The sequence below is a fragment of the Lactuca virosa genome, chromosome 2 (assembly GCF_052849685.1).
Source record: "Lactuca virosa cultivar CGN04683 chromosome 2, Lactuca_virosa_CGN04683_v6, whole genome shotgun sequence".
Lineage (NCBI taxonomy): Eukaryota > Viridiplantae > Streptophyta > Magnoliopsida > Asterales > Asteraceae > Lactuca > Lactuca virosa.
Window position 1 is genome coordinate 233,900,048 of NC_136427.1, and position 10,678 is coordinate 233,910,725.

General features: G+C 28.1%; 1 long non-coding RNA gene across 1 annotated transcript; it reads right to left on the reverse strand.

Annotated features, from left to right (window-relative positions):
- Positions 1-1,474: 1,474 nt before the first annotated feature.
- LOC145156858 (uncharacterized) lies at positions 1,475-3,140 on the reverse strand. The gene is made up of 4 exons (XR_013736947.1): positions 2,372-3,140; positions 1,960-2,012; positions 1,758-1,816; positions 1,475-1,602 (listed from the first exon to the last, which is right to left on the reverse strand). It is a non-coding gene; the product is annotated as an uncharacterized LOC145156858 (long non-coding RNA).
- Positions 3,141-10,678: the final 7,538 nt, after the last annotated feature.

Here is a 10,678-nt window from a genome sequence, read left to right on the forward strand (position 1 = left end):
GTTTCGTTTCGGCGATTAGTTTCACCGCGGCGAACGACGAAGAATTTTCTTGTTGTTTACAGTTATTTTCGATGATCAAATTTTAGAAATTTTAAATTTAAAATATTAACTTAATGAATAATATAAAAGTAAAGTTTTAGGTTAATATGATTTTACAAAAGAAATTATATGTAAAAATGAGAAAAGGTAAAATATGTCTTTAATAATAAAATAATTTTGTAGCAAACAATGAATTTTGTAGTGAGTATTGCGAAACCAATGGTGGTTTTGTCATAAGGGAGGGTTCTAGTCCCGTCTTGGACGTAGGTGGATTTAGGTGTTAGTTTAAGAGTAGATTATATATTATATTTGCCGTTTAAAAAAAAGGTTTTGTCATAAGGAAAAATATGTTTACAATATGTGGCAAATATTATTAAAGTGGATATATTTGTATTTCTTACGAGTCAGTTTAAACGTATATTTTTATATGAATCTTTTTGTATGATATGACAAAAGATGATTGATTCAACTCAAAATCATTATCTTGGTTTTATATTTGAAAAATGATATATAGCAAATTATTTTAATATGTCATCGAGTTTTTTTGATACAAAATAATTTAAATTTGTTATTCAAGTATTGTCGATATAAATTTGTTACTAAATAATTTGGAGAATTTGGGATTTTAAATATCTTTAAAACTTTGAAGATCAGATTTTGAAAAGAAAATATTTCACCACGCTTCTATAATACTTGATAAAACTAAAATCATAATCATTCAAACAAATTATCCAAATCATTTCTTAAGTTTTAACAATATCTCTAGCGAGTCACAAACGACATCATGCGTCTAACTTTTCTTTCAAGATTTAGACAAGAGAGAAGTGATAATAAAGACTTTGACATATTTCTTTGAATTTTAGTAGCTCCTTTGTTTATACTAATTTAAGTTGTAGAAACTTGTAAATAAGTAATTTACATAAATGGTCCCTTAGGTATGTTAAAATGTATGATTTTTGACTGATTTTTTCTTTTTTGCATAGAAACATATGGACTAAATTTAAAATTTTTTGCATACAACAAGATAGTTTCGGTGATTTAATCTTTTTTAACGCAAAGTTATGCATAATCACTCATCTAATAAATTTATAGAAAAAACCCTTTAAAAATATATTGAGTCAGTTAACAATCTTGAGTTACCAAAATAACAAATGTTAACTGATGAGATAGAAAGTTATGTTTTGGTTAACAATAAAATAGCATACATCTTCCTTCGATGAATAAAGCCATAAAGAATGGCTTGAACATCTTTGTTATAGCAATGCAATTGTGTAGCTTCTCAAAATGGTAAAGAATAAATTCTCAATAAATTAAACTCTCAACCTTAAAATCTTTATAAAAAAAATATACTAATAAACTTGCAAATGAATTGCACCCAATCGATCAATTACAAAAAACTTTCTTGAGAGAACATTAAAAACATTTGATCAAAAACAAAAAAAACTCCCTACCAATTAGAACAATTAATATATAACTAAATTTTGTTACCATTCTTTGCAGTTTAACCATTCCTTTTCCTCTAACCACTCACATTTATTGGTTAATTGGCTTTCTTCTTATCCCCTTTAAATCATGAAACAAACTCTTTTAGTTCAGACTAAAAACAAACATATAGAAACAAAATAATTATCAACTTAATCTTCATATATAAAATTACACTAAGATTTAAGATATCAACAAAAAAAGTCAAGATAGATTCGAGATGAAGAACCATATACCTGAAACTATCAAGGAAGAAAAATTTCTGAATAAAAAGAAAACCCTTCTTCTCATTTATCTGTTAAAAGTCAGACAAACAATGGAATAAATATCGTCAATGAGAAGTATAAAATGAAGAAATCTATACAATTGAACCTATACAAACAAACTCGTTGACACCTTCTGGAAAGAAGTTAAACCTTTACACAATCAGAAAATTACCTGAGTACTCTCGAACTTTAGTTCTTGGATCAGAATAAAAAGCTTCATAGGTCCTGTTCTTCAGGATCATAATATTATAAATCATAAAACTTATAATTCAAGAAAACTAACAAGTAAAATCACTATATTAGAAACCCAAAATATTTATTTAAGTTTTTTTTAATTCAAAAATCAGAAGCAGAGAGGAAGAACTCAGAACTCAAAAACATATAACGGTAAACTTGAATAAATCAATACCCCCAAAACTTTAAGATACACACTCGCTAAGAAAAAAAAGGAAAGTATATACATTTGTTGTTGTTTCTTGAACCATTAGCTTGTTTATACACAGGAATAGAGAAATTAGTATTAAAATATCCAAACACATGTCAATAACATTGAAGAAAAAAGAAGATTACTGACAAAAACTGACCTCTAGTGATGGACTTCCATAAGGCTTCGTCTGTTGGGTCCTTTATTTCATGTTCCTGCCATTCTACAACCTATAAACACACATAGATTTAGGCCCTTTATTAGAGAGACAAAAAGGGAATGAGAGAAAGAGATGGAGTAGTTTTTAGCGAGAGACAAAGAGGGTGAAAGAGAGAAAGACGGTGGTGCAACTAAAGATTTGAGAACGACACCGAGCAAAAGAGTCAGATAAATTTTCACTCAGAAAGCTATTATTCAACAAAAGAGATATCTATAAGGAAGCATAAATAAGTATCATACAAAATGACTGAACCGGAGAAATATGGAAAATAAGATATATGAGAAATCAAAAGCGAAATAAATTGGAAGATGCTTACCAGTTTAGGATCTTGTTCATTTGATGATGTAACAAAAAAACGGGTTTATGAGAGATACTCTACAAACCAGTGGTGAAAGTGTTGGCGGCATCATTGATTTTCGAAGGTAGTGTCTAACGAAGGAGATGGTGACGCAATAGATCGATAAAGGTGGGGAAGGCGGAAAACGATGGTGACGGAGGCATATGGTTGTTCGTGGTATCTAGGTCTAGGTTTTAAGATATAAAGTTGGATGAGAACGGATTTAGGATTAAGTGGTGATGCTGGGTGGCGATGGTGGTAATGGCGGAAGAAGCTGTGTATAGGAGTTTAGGGTTTTCCACGTAAGGAGTTACAAAGCAGATGTGTGTGTATATATTTAGCTTAACAAGATTGTACATGGTCTTATAATAATTGTACCTCTTAATTTTCAAGAAACATCTAATATGCTTTATATAATAGTAAAGATATATATATATATATATATATATATATATATATATATATATATATATATATATAGGTTCGTTTGAGACCATGTTAATTTTGTGAGACCATAAGACGCAATCTAAAAATAATTTTAAAATGCAAAATAAAAGGAAAAATTCGAAAATTCTTTTTTTAATTATTATTTTCGTCATTTTCTTTACCTAAAAAAATTAATAAAAAAATAAAAAAAATACCGTTTTTTTTGAAAAATACGTGAAATATTCTAATAGAATATTACACTGTAAATATTGCAATGTGATTTTTAGAATGTTAGAATATTCTAGTAGATTTGTCAGATATGTAAAATATTCTAATATTCTAGTAGAATATTCTAATATTCTACTATAATATTTCACAGATATTTAAAAAAAACGGTAATTTTTTTATTATTTTTTATTTTTTTTATTTTTTTTGGATAAAAGAAGTGAGGAAAATAATATTTTAAAAAGTTTTTTCGAAAATTTCAATTATTTTGCATTTTAAATGTTTTTTTTATCTACAAAATGAGTAGCTAGGATTGCGTTTCCCCGTTTCACAAAATATAGTGGTTTCACATGAATCTAACTATATATATATATATATATATATATATATATATATATATATATATATATATATATATATATATATATATATCATTACCAAAGGGCATGCAAACTAGCATTATGAAACTGTTGGTAAGGTTCATCTTAGCTAATTAAATAAGGGTGTAAGTCATGCTTGGTACAACAACATATATGCCTAATTTTAAACTGATAAAAAAGAGGGTGTTACCAACTGGTATCAAAACAAGGTTTAAGTCAAATAGGAATGTACAAGAGTAAATTTCTAATATTAATCTGACATGATGGAAGGAAGAAAGACGTGTGACTAGGATTTGTAGCCATAAGTTTTCCAACTATTCGACATGTATTAAAGAGGTAGAAATGTTAATTTATGTAGTTTATTTATAATTTTCTTTTAACGAGATGAAAAGAAAGGTGAATATGGTTGAAGTACCAAACCTTCTTCGTAGAAGGATCGTGTAATCTCGATTAGTATGGGAGGAAATGTATAATGATGAAATATGGATCGATTCTTTGATAGGTTTTATCTATCTTTTTAAATTTATGGTAAAGAGAGTGGTCAAGACTACTCATAATACATAGATAATGACTCTTGGGAAATGAATGTAGATGCAATAAAGGTAGTACATTATTCCAAGAAGTAATTATTTAGATGTATGGGTAAATGTTGATTGTTATGGGTTAGTTTAAGTACATGGTAAGGACATTTCCTTTATGATAGATGCCTGAGACGATGATAATTCACTAAGGTAAGATGTTGATCGCTCGGTTAAGAAATGATGTTGCCAATACTCTGTAGGACATTACCTATCGAGAGTATTAGTGCTCCAAACGGAAAGTAATGGTTGATAGTGATAGCAATTTAGTGAAATTGTCTTATGATACTCGACTCTGTATGATCATTTATATGGGATAATTAAGGGGATGTTTGAACAACGGGTGTTATTTATATAACGCTTATAAGAATCAATACTTCCAGAAGATTGAGTACAATGAATATCGTTGTACTTACATTTATTCTATTTATAAGCGAGTGATATTTCCTTTATGAAAACAATTTTTTTGAGTTCCTTATAGCGATATTGACGAAAAACAAATAGAATAAATCAAATTTACATTCTAGCTTGAGTTGGTTATATATTAATTTAAACAAGTTCGATGATAAGTAAGAGTAAATATATTAAAATATTATAAATTTAGTTATAAACAAACTAAAATTTTTATCATTGTATATTTAGGTTGGGATCTATCGCTTTTACTACTTTATCTTAAGCATAAAAGGAAGGAGATTTGTTCTTAAATCCTTCCAAAATTAAACTAAAAAAATGTAAATATTAGTATAACATATCTAAAATGGATACTAGTGGTACTAGATAAAGTAAAAAGTTCAATGTTACATATACTCGTCTCATTGTTACCGAGTAACTAACCTACTTCTTCACTTCCATCACGCAATTCTTGTTGTTATGACCTATCTTATGTAGTAGCCAAAAGTTTACATAAAGTTAGTAAACAGTGTTCCCACTATGACGCTATGGTTCGTAACCTTGAAGGGGGGGGGGGGGGGGGGGGGGGGGGGACAAGACATTGGGGACAAGACATTTTTAGTTCTTTTCCATTAGCTTAATTAGTATAAAAAATCGATGCACAATGAGTTTGTTTTTAAGAAGGGTATTTGGGATCGCTTATTTAAGTTGCTTATTAACCTAATGATGATTGGCATCGATAATGCACAATTTTTAATGTTTGGATAGATTACAATTAAAAATGTGAATTGACTTAAAATATGAGTTTTCGATAAGTTAGTGGTAACTAACTTGTCTAATATATTTACGAGTTATTTAAACCAATTTACCATATTAACCATATTATAAATATATGGTTGTGTATATATAGTTCTTTTTGGTCATTTTATATCTATAAGCATAAATTATCAAACACTAAAAAATAAATTATCAATTTATTACGTTTTGATACCGGAAAAATTAATCCAAACATTTTTCTAAAACCACTTGTTGAAATGGAAAAAGATAATAAAGATTTTTACAAATAAACATAAATTGTTTTAAATAAACAATCCCAAACAAACCTAGTTTTTATAGTTTCTTCAAGCTATTTTATTACTATTGAATGAAATCTTTGTTACGATTTGCAAGAAAGAGTGTAGTTTCGTTTGTTTTCTCATTACAACACTTAATTAGTTAGGGTGCTACATAATCATAGGGGTACACACTATTCTACTTATACGGAGGGTACGTATAGAATTTCCTTTTAGTTATTCATCCTTAATTACAAATCAAACAATAATATAAACAAGTAAATTATTTAGAAGCTAAAATAAATATTGTTCATTTCAAATAAATTTAACGTCGATATATCATTGATAAACACTAAAAGATGAAGTTCTTTTAAACCTATAATTCTTAGTCTTATACCGTAACCGCAACATGAAAGAACTATTTAATATCTTTCATTTTGAATTGTATTAAATTAGAGCATCCACAATGCATAGTTCAATGAGTGAGTTTAATGAGGTGACATGTCTAATTGGTATTCAATCGATTAAACTCTACCATTATGAGATGTCATGTTGTCATTCAATAGATATGAAGTTCAATGTCGATTAAACTCTTCCATTGAACCCTTCAATGGAAAAAAGGAAACAAATAACTAATAGTATGATCAAATAAACTTTGAAGAGTTCAATGCATTGTAGGAATTTTTTGGTAGAGTTGTATAAAGAGGAAAATGATGATGTGTCAATCCATTAAAATCTAATGAATTGCCCTTAATGCAACTTTGACAAGATTTGATTTTTTACTTTGCATATCATCCATACTATTATAATATCTCGGCGATACTTATTATGATTCATAAGATTTAATAATTTGATATTGTTAAAAACTTAAATTGTATATGAAGTATTTGATCGATCATTACTTAGAAATTTTTTTATAATCAAATCAAATAGTTGTACCTTTTTATGAATGGTTAATATAAGACATTGTAGCAACAACAACAAACATATTAAATAACTAAAGCTTTATTTATTAAATGTTCAGATATGCATGAAAACATGGATCCCTATCCCCTTTAATCGGCAACCTCATACAAGGAGAACTGAAACATAATTCCTCGTCACACAGAACCGACCCCAAGAAAATCAATAAATGTTGGTGTTGGTGTTGAGGAAGCTGAATGTTGTGGCGGTGGTAGAGGTGGTGATGGTGGTTGTGGACCATAGACGGCGGTTGCCAGGGTGAGGTTCACATTCACTGATAGTGTTTGACGCACATTTTCTGCTGACGCCATGTATGTCTTTCCATTCACCATGAGACCACCATTTTCAAATACCCTCCTACAGATAGCACATTCCGCCACAAATGTCCTCTGGCCATAGTACTTCACTACAAAACCAAAAAACACATATATCAATATAGAAATATGTTGTATTACATATAAAAATATCAACATGAAATCATGAGTAATATCTTACATTCAGAATGCCAGTTGCATCTGCAAGCCATACATGTGAATGTGAAGTTCATGGAAACATCTTTCCCTGAACTAGATGCAGTTGTGTGTGAACGAACGGAAGATCTTGCCGGATAAACCACATTGCTATCAGTAGGGGGAAAAATAGCAGAGGTGACGGCGGAAGGGACCAACTTCACTCTTCTCCGTTTTTTAGCCATCAAATAACGAAAATGGCTCTTAACAGAATCACTGGCTCTTCCTGTTAATTCGTGTTCACACCTAGCGTGAGCCACCACTAAATCCATTTCCTCCTTTTTGCTGAATGGACTATCTTTTGAACCAGGGCTCAAATAATTCGCCCATCTAACTCTACAAGCGTGGGCTGCATACGTTTCACATGGAATAACGACTCTTTAATAGACTAACGTAATATATATTAAGAAATAAAAAAGATTAAGAAACCGTACTGGATCTTCCGGGGAGTTGTTTTGATATATCCTTCCACATTCTCTTCCCATGAACTACAACATGGACAACAAGCTTAGCGTCCTCTAGTGTCCTCCAACGGCGTTTTATTAGGGAAGGTATTTGAACATTAACAATGACTCCTCTCATTCTGCAATGAAGAAGAAAAAACCGATCTTTCGTAATCCAGTTACATATCTAATTCATTTTTTATACAATTAATTTGATTTTAGAAGTTTTTAATTACTCGCTCGTTTCTTCTTGTGCCACCATCGTTGTCTCCATTAGATCTTGATGATGATCATCGGAAACATCTCGTTGAGCACTGTCATGAAAGACACATTAGAAGCAGCAATCTTTTTTATTTAATTAACCAAGAATTGGTGTAGCAATTCTGAAAAAAGTTAGGGTTTGATGAAATTTATGAAATCAAGTTACCTTTTGGAAGAGGAGGATGTCATGATAGCTCTTCAAGAGTAACTAGTTATCGGATGAATCTGTGTGGGTAATGGCCTTCTCTCGCCTACAATTTATAGAGCACAAGAACCTAATGTGTGTGAGGGTATGAGAGAGAGAGAGAGAGAGAGAGAGAGAGAAAGAGAGAGAGAGAGAGAGAGCTTTTTGACCTTTTGTAAGTAAATATCAATAACCTACAAGTCAAAGGGGGGAGAGTGGAAAACACGCATGATCACAACCGTTGGATGCAGTGAAATGGATCATCTTAACAATGAGTTGGTTGGTTGGTGCCTTGGTGGTATATTTATGGAACAAGAAAATTTAAGGTCGGAAAAACGACTTTTTGACCATATAGGTGTTTTTGAAAAACTTATTTAACCAATAAGTATACTTTTAATCATATTTACCATATAGGGTTATTTTGTATTTAACTTTATTTTTTAAAATGTAGCATGCTCTTTATTTCTTTCACACAATGTGAACCAAAAAAATAAAGTCTTATTGATAAAGCACACAAAAACCTTCAATGTATCTTATTCTTTATTTTTTTAGTATATATATTTTTTGGGTTTTTTTCAGCTTTTGCTTTTAGTGCTTATTAATTATTTTTTACAAACATCATTATAACTAACAAATCTTCTTATAAAAATCAAGAAACACCCTTTTAAATTTAAACAATTAATAAGCATTAAAAGCAATTAATAAGTACCATTTTAACTAATAGATATTCTGATAACTAACATCATTATAATGATGCTTGTAAAAAACAATTAATAAGCATTAAAAGCAAAAGCTGAAAAAAAACCAAAAAAATATAGGACTAATATTATAAAAGTCCTAAATTTTTAACGCGTAATTGGAAAAAGCCTTAATATATTTTTTATTATTGCTATGACCACAACTTTCTCGCAGGATTATTACTCTAGCCCACTTAACGAGTTTCATGGTTAACTTGGTTAAATTTTTTGCAAAATCAGTCATAAAAAGTTCAAATTTAGTCCCTGAGGTTTGCAAAAATTACACCACATGGTTTTTTTACTTTATTTTTCATTTTTTGTATACTTTATTTATTTTCGGTTTTTTTATAAATATATATACATTTTTTATTTTCTTTTTTTATATACTTTATTTATTTTCATTTTTTAACTTTATTTTTCAACAATTTGATTTTTTTTACCTTTTATACCTTTTGTTTTCTATTTTTTCTATCTTAGTTATTTATGGTTTTTCTAATGTTTTTATTTATTTTGATTCAAGTAAACGAACTCGAATTTAATATAAATTACTATAACAAGTTTTTTATAGAGACCGATTATTATTATTATTATTATTATTATTATTATTATTATTTTCTTTTAGTCTATTATCAAATTGAAAAATATTATCTTGAATTTAAACTATTGATATCACATATAAAAATATGATTTAATTTCCAAGTTATATAACACATTAAAACACTAATTCTCAATAAACAAGCTAATTTTTTTTTTAATTTTCATTTTTTCGTAACATAAATATAATAGCACAAAAGAAAAAAAAGTAAAAAGAAAATAAGTTAGACCGAAATTACAAATATAAACATAACAAATTTATTTACTTGAATAAAAATAAAAAAAATTACAAAAATTATAAATTATATAAATTGTAATATAATCTAATATATTAATACATTTTATATTTTTTGAAAAAGGTCAATAAAAAGTTAAAAATACAAAAAAATAAAAACAAATAATTGGAAAACAAATAAGAAAAAAATAAAAAAAAGATGAAAAATTAAAATATAATACGAAAAGAAATATGAAAAAAAAACTAAAAAAAAACTCTAATATACTCTATATATACACTATAAAATAGAAAAAAAGGTAAAAAGATAAAAAAAAAAAATCAAATTGATGAAAAATAAAGTTAAAAAATGAAAATAAATAAAGTATATACAAAAACGAAAATAAAAAATGTATATATATTTATAAAAAAAAACCGAAAATAAAAAAAGTATACAAAAAACGAAAAATAAAGTTAAAACATCATGTGGTGTAATTTTTTGCAAACCTCAGGGACCAAATTTGAACTTTTGGGACTGATTTTGCAAAAAAAATTAACCAAGTTAACCATGAAACTCGTTAAATGGGCTAGAGTGATAATTCTGCGAGAAAGTTGTGGCCATAGCAATAAAAAAAAATATTAGAGCTTTTTCCAATTACGGGTTTAAAATTTAGGGCTTTTATAATATTAGTCTAAAAATATATTAAAAAAATAAACAATAAGTTACAGTGAAAGTTTTTGTATGCTTTATCAATATGACTTTATTTTTTTGGTTCACATCGATGTGAAAGAAAAAAATATGCCACATTTTAAAAAATAAAGTAAATACTAAATAACCATATATGGTAAATATGTTTAAAAGTATATGTATTGGATAAATAAGTTTTTCAAAAACACATATATGGTCAAAAATTCTCGGAAAAACCATCAAGGAAAATACTGCTATTTTTAGAATAT